Below are 17,617 nucleotides of genomic sequence, written 5' to 3'. Positions count from 1 at the left end.
ACCACTCCCAAGAAGGAATGGAAGGAAGGATATGGAAGGAGCTTGTGGAACTGGAGAGTGGCTCCTCCTGACACCCTTTGACGTCAGTGGGCCTCCGGAGCGGGGGAGAAGCTGAAGGATGATTCTAGGCCCTGACGCTCAGATTTCCCTAAAGTAGGACACCGGGCACGCAGGCGAGGGTCCCTCAGGTAGCAGCACTTGCGGCAAGAAGCTGGGAAGGCCCCGGACGCCAGGGTAACTGGGTGCTCCCCCCACGCCGGTCCACCCCACCGAGGGGAGCAGACTCCCAGGCCGCTCGCTGAGCCCAGCCCAAGTAAAGCCGAATATATGCGGAGGAGGTGGCGGGAACGGGGAGAGCCTGAGACGATGTGGCCCCCAAAGGGAGAAGCCAGTGGGCTTCAGCGGTGATGTCTTTGGAAGACCACGAGATGGGGCTATTTCCCCAGAAAAAGAAAACGGAAAACAAACAAACAAACAACAACAGGAAAGGCATTCAGCAATCCCACTGAGGCCGGATCAGGAATTGGGGCTTTCTCGTCCGTGAGGAGGGGCAAGCAGGGCCACCAGGGTTGGGCTTCCTCCTTCCTGCTGCAACTTCCTCTGGTGTTCGGTACCTCAAGACCCCAACTGCCTCCTCTCAGCCCCACGCAGCATTCCCTGAGACCTGTGTCACCTGCCACCCACCTGGTGGAAAGGCCGGAGGCCCCAGGCCGTGGGCGGCCCAGCCTCAGCCCGGAGCAGAGATCCAGCCCAGCCTGGGAGCTGTCCCAGGTCAGCCCAGGGCCATCCCTGCTGCCCGGCCAAGCAAAGCCCTCTGAGGAGAAACTGCAACCCGTGTCTCCAGGCCCTGCCCTTCCGGGGGCAGAGGCTGACCCGGACAGAAAGAGACCACCTGCTACCAGCCCTTCCTGGGGTGCCCATCTCCTGACCTTGCCCTCTTCTGCTCTCCCTGCTCCGGCCACGCACCAGGCCACTCCTGCCTTTGCACTGGCTGTTCCCTCTGCCCAGAACGCTCTCTCACCTCCTTCAAGTTCTTTGGAAATGTTGCCTTCTAACCACACTACTTAAACTTGCAGCCCGACTGCTCACCTCCCTTCCCTTGCTCCATTTTCCCCCCTGGTTAACATACTCTGTAATTCTTAATTTGAAACGTTGACTCTTTTATTTTTTTGAGGTACGCGGGCCTCTCACTGTTGTGGCCTTTCCCCTTGCGGAGCACAGGCTCAGGACGCGCAGGCTCAGCGGTCATGGCTCACGGGCCCCGCCGCTCCATGGCATGTGGGATCTTCCCGGACAGGGGCACGAACCCGTGTCCCCTGCATCGGCAGGCGGACCCTCAACCACTGCGCCACCAGGGAAGCCCTGAAACGTTGACTCTTTATTGCCTGTGTCCTGCCACTAGAATTGGATCCCGGAGCAGGGCTTTGCGGTTTTGCTCCCTGAGGATATATCTGCAGTGCCCGCAGCCTGGCCCACAGGCGTGCTTCGCAGCTGTCTGTTGGACGGGAGGGCTGCCACAGCTGGCCCTGCATGGCAGCCCCGCACACTTTCCCGCTCGGCCAGCTCAGCTCTTGCCCTTGCGGTCCCTGGCTTCCTCTTCTTGTACCTTCCCCTGGCGTGCTCGTCCCCGCCAACACTCCACACCACCAAGGGGCACAAACCCCCAACCCTGAGAGCCGCAGGTGCACGTCCGGGCACCCTCAGGGTCCATGCCTGCGGACGGTTCGCCAGGTGCCCCTGGGCAGGAGTGCTGCGACCTCAGGCAGAGGAGCAAAATCCAAACTTACCAGGCAGCCTGGCGTCGGGATGCTCTCCTGCCAGCCCTAGAATCAGCGGCGAACCGCAGTCAGAGGAGAGAAACTGGGAAACACGGGCTGCCCTTCCCCAGCGGGCGAAGGGGGCGGCCCCGAGGGCCGGCCAGCAGCTCTCCGCGCTCACGCTCGCCACCTCCTAGGGTGTCCCTCGGCCACCTGCCGAGAGCGGCTCTCGGGCCTCTGGGCTGTCCTTCCCTCCTACCCCTGCCCCAGCCTCCGGGCAGGCCCGAGGTCAAGGCCGCCGCCTCCGAGAAGCCCTCCGGGGCAGCGCCCCCGGGAGGCGGCGGGGCTCCTGGCTGCGTCTCGACCTCGCAGCTGGGCGCCGCTCGGGCGGCGCGTTCTGAGCGGCCGTCTGTCAGTCCAGCGCGGACGAGCGGGGCCGAGGCATGGGCGGGGCCGGGGCGGCGGCGGCGTGGGAACGGGGCGCGGGGGTGGGGTGGGGTGGGGGCACGGAGCATGCGCGGCGTGGCGGGAGGAAGGGACGGCCCCGTGCCCGCCCCGGCGCGCCCCGTGGGGGTTCTGGCCTGGCTCACTGCGTACCCCGGGGCACTTCCGCTTTCAGTCTGGGCTGCTTCGAGGGCTCGGGGTCGCAGTGATGCGTCCACCGCAGTCCCCCAAGGGGACAGGGGAGGGGCAGTGTTGGCTGCGCACCTCCCACGTCTCAGACTCTGGGGCTTTACTTTACGCCCATCTATCCATCCGTCCATCCATCTGGGACCCACGGGATCCCTGCGGGGTAGTCAGCGCCAAGTGGCCCAGCCATGGCACCCCAATAAGGGACCAACCCACTTGGGTCAGGAGGGCAAAGATAAGAAAATGGGGGCAGTGAGAGGGGAGTCGGGGAATAGCGGTGTGCAGACAGATGGAGGAAGAGCTACTGGGTGCATGGGTCTTTCCCTTGGTCCCCCCATTGTGACTGTCAGACCGGGCCACAGGGTAGGCATTGGGGTCTGCATTTTCCCACAGGACTGGGGTTGAAATCCAGGGCTGACTGTGTACATGCCTACCGTTGACAGTGATGAGTTCTTCCCAAAGTTAGGAATGGGAAAAACACTGTGGACGAAAAGCAGCAAGGAAAAACAGCCGGATGGCATGTTCTGTCCGTCCCCGCCCCGGCTGTTGGGAATCGAGCGCAAGGTGGGTACCTTTCCTTACGCAACCAGAGCTCAGGCATCTTCTCTTCAAATGGGCCCTGGCCAGGAGAGTGCAGGCCTGCAGTGAGAACCGCCCCCCCCAAGCTGATGCTCCCAGGACAGCAGCTGCCTGCCCCTGGCTTACACGGGAGAAGCTGGGATCCCCACTCAGGGTGCTTCTGGCCTCAGGGAGCAGGGTTCTCAGGGGGCCAAATGCAGCACAGCTTCAGGGGCCCTCCCCTGGAGCAGAGGCAGGGAGGTCCCCTGTGGCCCTTTGTTGTGGGCTCTGATGCCCAATCTTGTCCTCTTTCCAGGAGTCTGGCTAGACAGGCGTGGTCCTGGGCTCTAGAGGTATAATGGGGTGAACGATAGCCCCTCAAAAGATATGTGCACGCCCTAACTCCCAGAACCTGTGAATGTGAGTTTTCCGGGAAAAAACTCTTTTGTAGATGTGATGAAATTAAGAATCTCAACATGAGATCATTCTGGGTGACCCAGGTGAGCTTTAAATCCAATGACAAGTGTTCTTATAAGAGACAGAAGAGGAGAGACACAGACACAGAGGAGAAGCCACTTGAAGACAAATGCAGAGACTGGAGGGATGTGGCCACAAGCCCAGGGTAAGGCAGCTCCTGTGGCTTTGGGCAATTATTAGAGAGCCTTGGCATGCAACCTTCACGGAAGGAGGGAGTGAGGGACTGAGGCTGGGAGGGGGGGCTCTGGGAGCTCTCCGTGCTAACCCTATTTCTGTCCCTAGCCCAAACCTCTCCTCAGAGCCCTTGCCCCTTATATCCAGCTGGCTTCCTGTCATCTCCACTTTGATGTTTCCAACTCATATGTCCAAAATAGAACTCATGATTTTCTATGCTCTTCCTGAGTCCTCAGCCACAGTGACTGGAGCCCCCATACACCCATGTCACAGGCCAGAAATCAGAGACATGTCCCTCACTCACCTTCCACATCTGATCATCCACAGTGTTTGCTTAGTTCTCCACATGTTTTAGGTTTGTTATATCTGCCCTATCAGCTCAACTCTATGACGCTGCCACTACTATTGCTCAGGCCACCATCATCTCTCCCAGGGCAACCCCAACTGCCCCTTGATAGACTTTCTGCATCCACTCTGTGCCCCGCCCCCGCATAATTCTTCCACAAGGAAGCAAGAGAAAACACCTGAAAATATGTGCTCATGTTACACACACACACACACACACACACACACACACACGAGTGCACTTGCATCTCTGACTTCAAACTTTTCAGTGGGTCCCTAACTCTTAGGTAAAGACCAACCCCTTCCTGAGCCTTGTTCTCTAGCTTCAGCACGTGGTGTTCGCTCTCTGTGGCACTCTGTGTGTGTGTTTCTCGCTCTCGCTCTCCCTCCCTCCCTCTCTCCCTCTCTGCTCCAACCACACTGGTCTTCTTTCAGTTTGATACTCACTGTGTTCCTCTCAGCCCCAGGACTGAACATTTACACTCTCATCTCACTCAGCTGACACCAGTTAGTGTGCTGGCCCCTCTTCTCACTCCCCCGCCCCCGGCCTTAGCCCCGCAGGGACACGGTGGACCCTTCAATGGCACTTTACTGCAGGCCATGGGAGACTCTCCAGGGAGACCTCGTCCCAGCTGCCATCCTTCAGCTAATTCCCTTTGCGCTGCCATTGGCCACAGTGAGGTGTGACGGCTAAAGATTCCAAGCGGTACAAGGGCCTCCCAACGACACGCCTCGAAAGGACCCCCAGCCCCCAGGCTCCTGCTGGGTGGCTGGGGGCTGGAAGGTCATGGCTAATGCCTGCAGGGCAAGTCTGGGGGAAAGCGGTCAGTGGGGGGGCTTAAGGTGCGGGGCCCTAGAAGAATGGGGTCGGGGGCCGGGTCTTTGCCTCCTGTTTCTTGGAACTGAAGTGTGAGGGGGGGCCAGTCCGATGGTGAGAGCAGGGCCTGCAGTCTCTGGTCAGAGGCAGGGCACACACCACTGCCCGAGCAGCCTGTCCAGGCCCAGGTGGAGTCGGTGTCTCCTGCCGGCTGGGTGCGCCTGGTCGGAAGAGAGGAGCCTGTGAGGAGGGGTGGGGAGGCCCTGGGACTGGGAGTCTCGAGGCACAGCTTCAGTGAGTGTGTGTGTGTGTGGGGGGGGTGTGTGCACACATGTGGTGTATATGTGGGTGAGTGTGTGTGGTCCACGTTAATGGTTTATGTATGTGTGAATGTGTGTGTGACTTTGTGTGGGGTTTGTGTGAGTGTGTGTGAGTGTGTGTGGTTTTATGTACGTGTGAGTGAGTGTGGGAGCAGAGTGGCTTCTCTCTCAGGCTGAATTACTTTCTCTGACGGGAACCTGAGACTTCCAGTGGCTTCCCTCTTCCCCATGAACTGGCGGAAGAACACATCAGCTGACTCCTTCCAACTGGGGGCCAAGGAGACTGGCTGGGGGGGGGGACCCTGTCCCCAGTGTCCTGCCCTGTCTCCATTCCCCAAAGCTTCAGGTGCTACACTCATGTCCCACATGGAGTGGCCAGAGACGTCTCCACAGGCCTTGACATCCTTTCACATTTCCTTCTCCGTCTCTGGCCCGCAGTCCAAGCCCACGTTGTTCTAGCCCCTCCTGGCCCTGCTGGGACCCGAGGCAGCTGGCGGAGGCCCACAGAGTGGTGCGCCCTCCAACCCCTGCCACACCCTTTCCAGCAGACAGGGCTATGTCCATGGCTCTGCAGCCAAGGGGTGGCAGCTCACTGTGTGGACGGCTCTCCCTGAAGCCCCAGGCAGACACTGCTGGTGCCCCCTCCAGGCTCCAGTCCCATCTTGGTGCCAGCCCAGTCCCTGCGTGCAGAGGGGGAGACCGTATTTAGCAAATGGCCACTGATATCCCCCCTAAGGAGTGGTTGCTTGGGTGAGCACCTCGGTGCCTGTTCCTTGGGGGGGCACTGTGGAATTGGCCTTGAGCAGCTCCCTACAGGGGCTTGGTGTGGGAGCTTAAGCCTTGCCCTGCAGACACATTCTAGTGGTCACACTGGGCTTTGGGGGACAAGTTCACCAGAGCGGGGCTCCAGGGACTCTGCCGGCAGCCAGGCCCCCCAAGGAGCCAGTGACTTCTGGGTGAGCAGGGATCTGGGCTCAGGTTGGCCTTGAGGGAGCTTGTGAGCCTGCACTCCAGTGGCCATCTTGCAGACCCCAAAGCCTGGTCTTTTTGAAGACTTTGGGCTGGAGAGGCTTCTTCAATTATTGCCATGTAAGCTGCCAGTCTCTCCATCTGGTGCATTCCAGACATCTGGTTCATTCCAAGCTCTTGGGGGATCCGAGAACCTTGCCATGGGGGCTGCATCAGGAACTCGTGCTGGCTGCCAGCACTGCTACAGGGCAGTGCTGCCGTGCAGGGTCCCCAAGAGGTCAGGCCCCAGAAATTTCCCCTCAGTGATCCTTTCACCGAGCCCTGCCCTCTGGCACCCATGGACACAGGTGCCCCCAGGGCTGGGGGGCTCAGGGACCCAAGGGCACACGTGTACTTCTAAAGCAGAAGGTGGATGTTTGCAGGTCCACATAGAGGGGCAGCGGGGAGGGGTGGAGGAAGCAGTGAGGCATCCCCAGCTGGGAGACAGCACTTGTCAAGTGTACCGTGTCGCCTGGGGTACACTGCAACTCATTTTCCCAGAATTCCCTGCTCTTTATGGTCCCAGGTTCGGGTTGACCACATGCTGCTGGTTCCTTGTTGCCCCTTGCTCCGCTTTGTCCTCCTGGGGTGCCTTGCCGTCCTCATTGCCTTTGCCTTTCAGCAGTAACTTCGGGCCACTTTCTCTTTAACTTCTTCCCAGGGGGCTGGGAAGGTCTGCCATCTAATGCCCTGGGTCACGGTTTAAGGAACCACTCAGCCTTGGGATTGCCCAAGACCCCCGACTTGGTCATCAAAGGGCTGGAGCCCATTCGCCACGTCCAGCCACGTTGGGATATCAGACGTCTCCTTCTATGCTAGTCTTCAGCTCCCTTGTGAGGCCCCTGAGAGGCAGCCAGCTGAGGGCTGGCTCCCAGCCATGACACATCTCCCAAAGATCTAGTGTGACATGTAACAGACACATTGGATATGACCTCACAAGTATGATGGCTGGCAGAGGGCTGGGCTGGCTGACAGTTCTCACTCACCTTCTTCCGCATAGAGCAGCTCTCAGCTTGGACGGGCTAGGTCTTCCCAGCCCGGGCCCCTCCCCAGTCAACACAGCCTGTGAGCTGGTGGAGCTGGGTGCTCTGTGCTCCTGCCTGAATCTTAGCTGCTTGTGAAACATACTGACGTAAGAAAGGAAATTCCTTCAAAGCCTTGGGCTTTCCCCGCCTCCAGTTTAACAGAAAAATGATGGGCTGGCCTGGCTTCAAAGAGGAAAATGGCTACAACCCCAGACCACAAATTAGGAAGCTCTCCAACCAAACACTGCTATGTCTGGACAGGGATAGGGAGCAAGCTGGGCCAGCAATGCATCCTCAGAACTGGAGCAGGAATCAGACTGCCCCAAAGTCCAAGGTTACAGTCCGGAAGATCTGGTTAGATTAATGAAAATTAAGGACACAGAGCACTGGAGCAGCGGAATGTCACTGTGGAGAGCCAGGGAGAAGATGTGGACACGTTGGCAAAATCAAGGGCATTCACAGCCCAATGTGGGCCCTATACATAAAAGGGAAACAGCAACAATTACAAAAGTAATAAGGGGAGGAAAGGAACGGAAGCAAACAGGAAAAGGAAAGCACATCACAAGGGGAATTACACGAATAATACAGGAAGACTCTAGATAAAAACAAAAGAAAACAAATAAAAAAAACCCCAAAACTCCATAGATGCAAAAAAGTATTAGAAAACATGATTGCTCAGAATAAAATTTGAAGAAGAGATGTAGGGTTCAAAGAAGAGATTATAGGAAGGCAGAAGGAAATGAAAGGAACATAGCAGAACTCAGGAAAGAACTAGAAGAGAAAAATAGAAATATTACTGAGATGAAAGCCACACTGAGAGCAATAACGATATAATGGCCACCTGGGGACATAGCAGTTAGGCTTGAAGAAATCACAGAATACAAGATGGGAGAGAGTAGAAGACTGCAGAACAGACGACAATCTGGGAGATAGCAAAGGAGATGCAACACATATATAATTGGTTTCCTAAAAAAGAGAACGATCAAGAGAAGAATATCTTCCTGGGAAAAGTCATGCTGGCCTTAGACTTCTCTGAATCAGTTCTCAGTGCCAGAAGCCAGTGGGAAAAGTTTTCCAAACTTCTGAGGAAAAGACAGTTTGTTCTGAGAATGTTCCATTCATCCAACTTGTCCTTCAAGTCTAAAAGCGGAAAGTTAAAATTACCACTGAAAAATAAAGGCTAGCCAAATAAAAGATGAATTGAAGCAAAGAACTTAGAAATGGAAGAACAATCCTGACCACTGAATCCATTTATATGCAGAACTAATATTCCATAACTGTGGAATTATGCATTCATACTTACCCTACTATAGGACAGAACGTAAATCTCAGAAATCTTGACAGTGTAAAAGTAATAATCTAACCAAAACCAGAGGTGGAGGACTGAGGGGGCGGCAGGAAGACTGTGGAATGATTTGTTCATCTGTTAGAGCAGAGAGTCATTGGATACTGTGTTGGAATATATCATTAACATAATGCTTCAGGGACTTCCTTGGTGGTCCAGTGGTTAAGACTCTGAGGTCCCAAAGCAGGGGGCACGGGTTTGATCCCTGGTCAGGGAACTAGGATCCCACATGCCATGCAAGGCATGACCTAAGACATAAAATAAATAAATAAAGATTAAAGCTTTAAAAAAAAAAACCCAAACATAATATTTCAAATATTTCAAAACACTCTTTAACTTTTGTGAGATCTTTTAGGAACTAATACTCCTCGTAAAGAAACATTTAGTACAAGTCCAGGTTTCTTGCAATTTCTTTGTCTTTGTTCCCAATCAAATTAAATGAGTTTAATACAGGCATACATCAGACATGTCTCGGGTTCGGCTCCAGACTACCTCGAAAAAGTGAATATTTCAATAAAACGAGTCCTGCTCAGTTATCTATTTGAGAAGTGTTTACTGTACCCCTCCTGTGTGCATTTGTCAGTCGAGGGAGGACGGGGCCTGGGCTGGAGTCATCGGCAGGCAGGGATAGTGGAAAGGGGTGGATGGCTGGACTGGGGATCCACCGAGGGGCTGAGAAAACAAGGGTTCATGATGGACTGGAGAGGGGCGGGCTTGTGGCTGAGGGAGAAGGAGCAGTGAAAGATGATGGGGAGGTTTTCAGCCTGGGCAACTGGATGGGAGTTACTGGCCAGCAGGTGTGTCCATCAGGGGGCAGGCGATGTGCTCCTAACCTGGGCTGCTCTCGTGTTGGGAGAGGGAGGGGCACAGGTTGAGGAGGACATCACCCTGCACGCAGCCTCTGCCGGGTCCTCACTCAGTGTGCCCTGCTGGAAACTGCCTCCCCTGCCAAGCTGGCATCTGTGCCCACAGGCTGGTAGCATGCATCCTCCAAGGCTTCTTTCTAGGTCAAGGTGGCTTTCATGGCTGGCCTGGGAAGCCAGCTCTGAGTAGCAGGCGTGGTTCAGGTGGGGAAAGAAACAGATTCAAGTCCCAACAAGCTACATCTATCGGCCCTCGGCTCAGTGTGTGTGTGTGTGTGTGTGTGTGTGAGTGTGAGTATGTGGGGGAGCTTCTCATAGATGGAGACAGGCACCCTCTATGGGAAACGGTTGTGTCCCAGAGCCCGGTAGGAGCCTCCCCCAGTGCAACGCCTCCCCAGCTCTGGAGCTGCGTTGGGTGAAAGGGAATGGGCAGGAGGCCAGAAGTATTGCTCCCCTCCCCAGCAGCCTCCCAGTAAGAGATGGGAGAGGGTGCTGCAAGCTCCCTTCACTTCCAAACAACAGCTGCAGAGGCTTGTCTCGGCTTGAAACTTCCCAGGGTATAGAGGGATGCTAGCGCTACCCTGTTTTCCATCTGCCTCTGTCTCTCTCCCCACCCCTCTCTCTCCCTCTCTCTGTGTCACACACACAAACACGAAGCCAAGAGGCCCCTGAGGAAAGCCGAGACCTCACTGGGTACAACGTAACCCTGTGCAGCTTCCAGTCAAAGCTAAGAATGATCTGGCCCTTCCTGTTCTCAGAACTGTGCTGTTTCCCAGACAACCAGTTTTGTCTAATCATGGTCAAGGCAACGTACATTTCTGCTCAGAATCAAGGTCACAGTATAATTCCAATTCACCACGGCAACGGCAGAGTACTCATCTGACACGGGAGGTGGGATTTGCGAGGAAAACCGCATGCAGAGCGCTAGTTCCCTGCCTGCCGAGCTAAGCTTCTTTGTCGCAGGCGCCTGGTTATCCTGCACCGTGAAATAGGCTTCACCCTGGTGGAGTCTGGAACCCATGTCCTTAAGAGGTGCAGGGGCCCTTGTAAGTTTGGGACCCAGGCAGCCGCCCGCCATTGGTGGGTCTCAGACGGAATAGCTTTGATGAACAGAGGTTCTAGAACAAAACCCTGTAGCTTAAGATTTGATCCTGTTCCTAATTTTTAGGCCCAAGGCCAATTGTCAGTCACCTCCTAGCTCATGGCTCTCATCTCTGACCCCCTGAAATCAGAGCGAGGAGGCATTGCTCCCTCTGTTTTGCTAAGCGTGGGCCTGGGACCACCATGCAGTCTGTGAGTCTGAGCTCAGGTCAGGAGCCTTGGAGCCCTGCAGCCCCATGGGCTGAGGTCTTCATGAAGGTGTATGTCACCTCGCACCGTCTGCCCTACCCCCAGCCCCATGGAGGGGACTGGCTGCTGGCCTCGGGGAGAAAAGGGTGGAAAGAGAACACAGGCAGGAAGGAGGGCAACAGGACCTCCTGGGCATGAGCCTGGCCACGATCAAGGAGGGCTTGGGAACTGGGGTGGGTGCGCGTATGTGTGGTCCACATTGGGGGAGCTGGTGTGGGGAGGGGCGGACTCCACACACTCTTTACTGTTGTTGTTGATGTCAGAACTCAGGACGGCAAGTCCGTGTCCCTTCTGCCGTCTATCCTAAGGCGGTGCCAGGTGTTTGGACTGGGGTAATGGGGTCCCACAGCAGTGACATTTTTCAAACAGGCCACCAGGACAAAAGGAAACATTAGGTGTAACACCAGCTCCCGGGTGGCTTCGCATCCATCCTGGTCAGTGAGAACGCACAGGTAACCATGATGGGTTAGTGAGTCCTCAAAAATGCACGCTTCTGACAACCCTCGAATGTCATGCGGGCCTCCCCCCGCCCTGATTCAAGTTAGGAGGCATGGGCGGGGGCAGCCATTTCTCTGGTGCTGAAAGCAGGACATGTTTCTCAAGATGACGTGAAACATACAGGGTGGCAGGCCCGAAGCTGCAGCACCAGGAAAGAGGGACCATGAGAGGGACCCCCTCAGCGCTCCTGGGGCCCTGGGTCCTGCCTGAGGCCTTGAAGGCCAGTTTCAAGTTCCCCTCCTAGGTGAGGGTGGGGGATGGGGTCTCTGAGGGCCCCTCGGGAGCAGAGACGTAGTGAGAAGTGCCACTGCCTTCTATTTGTGTCTCTGAGCGCCCCAACCAGAAAGAAGGTGGCACAGAGGAGCCCGCAGGCACATTCTGCTCCTGGCATGCTAGCATCCCTCCCTGGCCATCTGTGCCCGCTCCTCCCCAGGCAGGGCTGTCTCTCCACATTTGGGACCCCAGACTCTGAAGCCCGCCCTGCCACAGCACCCTCTCCAGGGGTCTCCTGCCTTGCCTCGGTCACTGCATGTGACGTCATGGGCCACTTCTGTCTCACCTGCTGGCCTGAGAGCCTCCCTTGGGGACCTCTCAGACCCCAACTGACCCTCTTCCACCTGAAGGCGCCATTTCCTGAAGCCCCGCCTTGGTCACTTCTATTTCAGAGCTCCAAGGCCTCGAGGTTGAGAACTGGCCCTCAGTCAGTGAGCACAGCTCCAAGGGCAGGGTCTGGGAGAGTGGCCAGTGCTGACAAGATCTGTCCTCGATCAGCAGCTCAGCTGATGGAAACATGTGTTCTAACTTAGAGAGCTCCGTGACTCAGGCCAGGGTCTCCCAGGAAGGGCTGGAGGCAACCTCCGTAGCCACATGGTCAAGTGATCAAAGCCCGCCTGACGGGAAACTCTCTCAAGTCCACTGCTTTGGTTACCAACTTTCCGAAACTTACATTCTGTTCGGATCTCACGGTTCAAGGAAATGCCAAAAGCACTTTGTAGCAGATGCTGTGCGGGGCACTTTTCCACAGCTCACCTCATTTCATCTTTACAACCCCTCCCTTCACTTATTCTGACAGTGGTCTTTGAGGCCCGGCCTGCGCCAGGCTAGGTCTTGGGGCACATGAAAGCCCAGAGGACAGACTCAGGGAGGTGGACATTCATGGAAGATCCCACTCCCACGTTAGAAAAGAATGGACTGGGAGAAGTGCCCCGAAGTGAACAGACAGGAAAGAGATGAACAGGGGTGGGGTCAGGGAAGGCGATTTGAGCAGGTGACCTTGAATCTGAAACCTGAAGGACAAGCAGTAGTGGGCAGGAGGGTGTTCCATGGAAGTGAGACACACGTGCCAAGGCCTCGTGTGGCACACGTGACCCAAAATGTGGAACACGATGGGAAACTGAGGCTTCCTTTGCCAGAACCATTATGTTATGACCCCACTTCTTTCCTGGCGGGATGACTATTTCCCTTTCATGACCACGAGCTCTGTGAGGGCAGGGAACGTGTGGTTCCCCCAGACACCCCAGCTCCCTGCCCTTTGCCTGCGCACAGCGGGTGTCGTTCTAGGGCACCGAAGTTTGTGGAACACCCGCTCTGGCCTGCCTGGGCCAGGAGTTCTGGGCACAGACATGGAACTCAGAGTTTGGTGGGGGAGAGGGACAGATCCCTGTGGGCCCCACACCCCCACCTAGAGGCCCGAGAGTGGGCCACCAGGGAGCCCCGAGATCCATTTGGAAACCTTGGCTACAGCTGAGCCCACCAGCCTCACCGCCCGCTCTTGCTGGTGGGCGCCGCGATGCCAGCTCCCGGGGCCTTCCTCCAGCCTGCACCCCGTCTCCTCCACCTCCTGCTTCAGCTGACGTGTGTCTCCAGGACCCCCACCTCACACTCCTCTTGTCTCCCCACCTACAGAGTCACTTCCTGTACCTGCGTTCCTCTGCCTGTGTATACACTCCGGCCCTTCTAGTCAGACGCGTCTCGAGTGTCCCTGTTGCTGTGCCCCGCCTTGCTTCCCCGCCCTGTGGGTGCACCCCGGGCCTGACCCTCCCTGACAGCCGAGCACCTCCTCATTCTGTCCTCCCCCCACCCCTCTCCTCTACCCTCCCGTGACCTTGACGGGAGGCAGCACCAGCCCAGCCCCTTCTGGGCTCCCTTTCTTCACTGCCTGGAATTTCGGAGCTGCCCCTGACCACCTCCTCGGCACCCTTGCCTCTCACCCTTGCTGCTCATTCATCCCACTTCTTGAGCACCAACTGTGTGCCTGGCACTCTGCTAGGCACTGAGACAGAGCCGGGAACCCAAACCAGCCAGTTCCCTGCCCTCATGGATGTCACAGTCCAGACACAGGAAAGTCACCTCACAGTTAAAAAACCACTTACAAATGCTGATAAAGTGCTGTGTAGGAAAACGCCAGGCATCCTGAGAGCCCAAAAGGGTCCAAGTGTAGTCTAGGAGGAAAGGGGGCAGAAAAGGGGCCTCGAGGAAGTGACTTTTATGCTGTGATCTCCAGGAAGAGGAGAAGCAGAGTCCCTTCTCTTGGGTATTAGCCTGCTGCAGCCATGTGTTCAGCCAGGGACCAAATCATGATTGGCAAGCGTATTAGTTAGCTACGGCTGCGTAACAGATTATCACAAACTCAGTGGCCTTCACCAACACCCGCTTATTAGCTCATAGCCCTATTGGTCAGAAGTTCCAGGAATGATATGGCTCGGTCCTCTCTCAGGGCCTCACAGGTTTCACTCAAGGTGTCACCAGGCTGCCTTCTAGTCTGGAGTCTCATCAAGGTCATTGGCCACGTTCAGCTCCTTGTGGCTATAGGAACGAGATCCCCATTTCCTTGCTGGCTGTCAGCTGGGAGCTGCTCTCAGCTCGCCGAGACTGCCTGCATTCCATGCTACATGGCCCCCTCCATCTTCAAAGACAGTAGGAGAATTTCCTTCTCATTGAATCCCTTTCATGCTTTGAATCTCTGACTTCCTGGTCTCTGGCTACTAGACCCAGATTTAAAGGGCTCCTGGGATTAGGTCAGGTCCAATGGGGATAATTTCTCTTTCTTAAAGTCACCTGTGTCCTAGAACATAACCCAGTCATGGGCGTGGTGGCCCATCAGATTTTCAGGCTGGGGCATCACACAGGAGCTGGGACTTGGGGTATGTCAGAGAAAAATCAAAGCTGAACCCTAGTTAAAGTGGCAAGAACAAATGTTAATCAGTAATATACTATCACACTGGGGAAAAGAGCCCAGTGTGAACGCAACACAACTCCAACCCGTACAGAGGGGACTCTGGGAGTTTTAGGTGGGGCTGGTCCATGTGAAACTCGCATGGCTTCGCTAACTGTTGCTTCTCAAAGTTAGGCTCCTGCCATCCCACAGAGGCTGGGAGATCAGGGCCCGTCTTTAGGCGTGGGCTAGAACAAACTGCAAGTTCTCTTGGTAGCCTTGAGTTTTCTCAGGCCAGCACTCTAAGGAGGCTAGGGTCATTCTAGGGAGGCAGACTGGAGCTGTTAGAAACTGTGTTAGTGTTTTGGTTTTTTTTTAATTTACTTTAATTTACTTAATTAATTAATTTTTTATATAGCAGGTTCTCATTAGTCATCAATTTTATACACATCAGTATATACATGTCAATCCCAATCAGGCAATTCATCACACCACCACCCCACCACCCCGCTGCTTTCTCCGCTTGGTGTCCATACTTTTGTTCTCTGCATCTGTGTCTCTATTTCTGCCCTGCAGACCTGTTCATGTGTACCATTTTTCTAGGTTCCACATACATGCATTAATATACGATATTTGCTTCTCTTTTTCTGACTTCCTTCACTCTGTGTGACAGTCTCTAGATCCATCCATGTCTCAACAAATGACCCAAGTTCGTTCCTTTTTATGGCTGAGTAATATTCCATTGTATATATATACCACGTCTTCTTTATCCATTTGTCTGTCGATGGGCATTTAGGTTGCTTCCATGTCCTGGCTATTGTAAATGGTGCTGCAATGAACATTGGGGTGCATGTGTCTTTTTGAATTATGGTTTTCTCCGGATATATGCCCAGTAGTTGGATTGCTGGATCATATGGTAATTATGTTTTTAGTTTTTTAAGGAATTTCCATACTGTTCTCCATAGTGGCTGTATCAATTTACATTCCCATCATGTGTTAGTGTTTTGTTCAAGTCTTTATCAGCCAAGGTTGAGGGCTTGTGGGGAAGAGGGCTCAGAGGAGGAATTCTGCCGACCACAGTGAGCCACTCATGCGGGTCTCATTCCATGTGCCAGTGGGTGCTTTGGCATGGCCGCGAGTGCATCCAGGGTTTGTGGGGCCTAAAGCTTATGCAATTTGGAGGGCCTTGTTTAAGAAAAACAACATAAAATTACAAATACAATATTGCTAGTGCCCCTCCCAGGACCTGAGAAGGAGCCTATGCTAAGGAGCTTATACAATCGGGGGAGTCAGAAGTCTGAAATCAGTATCATTGGGTCAAACTCGAGGTGTCAGCAAGCCTGTGCTCCCTCCAGAGGCTCTAAGGGAAAATCCGTTTTCTGGTCTTTTCCAGCTTCTAGGGGCACCTGCAATCTTTGGCTGGAGGCCCCTTCGTCCATCTTTGATGCCAGCACTGCAGCATCTTCTAACTCTCTGTGCTGCCATCACTTTGCCTTCTCACTTCTGTGGCTCAGATCACCCTCTTATAAGGATTCACATGATCGCTTAGGGCACTCCCAGATCATCCAGAGTTGTCTCCCGGTCTCAACATCCTGAACTCGAGCACAACTGCAAGGGGCCTTTTGTCATATAAAGTCACATTCACAGGTTCCAGGGATTAGAACGTAGACATCTTTTGGGGGCCACCACAAGTCCGCTGCCCTTGGCTACAGGGGCTCTCAGCAGTACAGGAGGTGCAGAAGCCTTGGGAGCACAGCCAGGGAAGAGTCTGCGCCCTCTGGAAAATTCTGCTTTCTGCTGGGATTTACAGCACAATCCGAATGGAATGTAAGAACTGGGAAGCCGGCCTAGAAGATTCAATCCCTGTAAGGGCTGTACAAGTCCCTCTTACCTAGAATTCCATTATGCTTACTCAGGAACTGGGAAGGACTGTAAAGGTCCTGGGCCAGCTGGGGTCCAATGAGCTCAGAATCACAGCCCATGGAGGGAAGGGCCACTGCAGTCACCTAAGAGGGACGAGTTGATGACCATAATAAAGGAGGCAGGAATGTACAGTGGAGAAAGGACAGCCTTTTCAATAAGTGGTGCTGGGAAAACTGGACAGCTACATGTGAAAGTATGAGATTAGATCACTCCCTAACACCATACACAAAAATAAGCTCAAAATGGATTAAAGACCTAAATGTAAGGCCAGAAACTATAAAACTCTCAGAGGAAAACATAGGCAGAACACTCTATGACATAAATCACAGCGAGATCCTTTTTGACCCACCTCCTGGAGAAATGGAAATAAAAACAAAAATAAACAAATGGGACCTAACGAAACTTCAAAGCTTTTGCACAGCAAAGGAAACCATAAACAAGACCAAAAGACAGCCCTCAGAATGGGAGAAAATATTTGCAGATGAAGCAACTGACAAAGGATTAATCTCCAAAATTTACAAACAGCTCATCCAGCTCAACATTAAAAAAACAAACAACCCAATCCAAAAATGGGCAGAAGACCTAAACAGACATTTCTCCAAAGAAGATATACAGAGTGCCAACAAACACATGAAAGAATGCTCAACATCATTAATCATTAGAGAAATGCAAATCAAAACTACAATGGCATATCATCTCATACCAGTCAGAATGGCCATCATCAAAAAATCTACAAACAATAAATGCTGGAGAGGGTGTGGAGAAAAGGGAACCCTCTTGCACTGCTGGTGGGAGTGTGAATTGGTACAGCCACTATGGAGAGCAGTATGGAGGTTCCTTAAAAAACTACAAATAGAACTACCATATGACCCAGCAATCCCACTACTGGGCATATACCCTGAGAAAATCATAGTTCAAAAAGAGTCATGTACCACAATGTCCATTGCAGCTCTATTCACAATAGCCAGGAGATGGAAACAACCTAAGTGTCCATCATCGGATGAATGGATAAAGATGTGGCACATATATACAATGGAATATTACTGAGCCATAAAAAGAAACGAAATTGAGCTATTTGTAGTGAGGTGGATGGACCTAGAGTCCGTCATACAGAGTGAAGTAAGTCCGAAAGAGAAAGACAAATACCATATGCTAACACATATATATGGAATTTAAGAAAAAAACATCATGAAGAACCTAGGGGTAAGACAGGAATAAAGACACAGACCTACTAGAGAATGGACTTGAGGATATGGGGAGGGGGAAGGGTAAGCTGTGACGTAGGGCGAGAGAGAGACATGGACATATATATACTAACAAACGTAAGGTAGATAGCCAGTGGGAAGCAGCCGCATGGCACAGGGAAACCGGCT

Source organism: Lipotes vexillifer, unplaced genomic scaffold, assembly GCF_000442215.2.
Source record: "Lipotes vexillifer unplaced genomic scaffold, Lipotes_vexillifer_v1.1 scaffold899, whole genome shotgun sequence".
Lineage (NCBI taxonomy): Eukaryota > Metazoa > Chordata > Mammalia > Artiodactyla > Lipotidae > Lipotes > Lipotes vexillifer.
Note: the sequence above shows the minus strand (reverse complement) of the source record.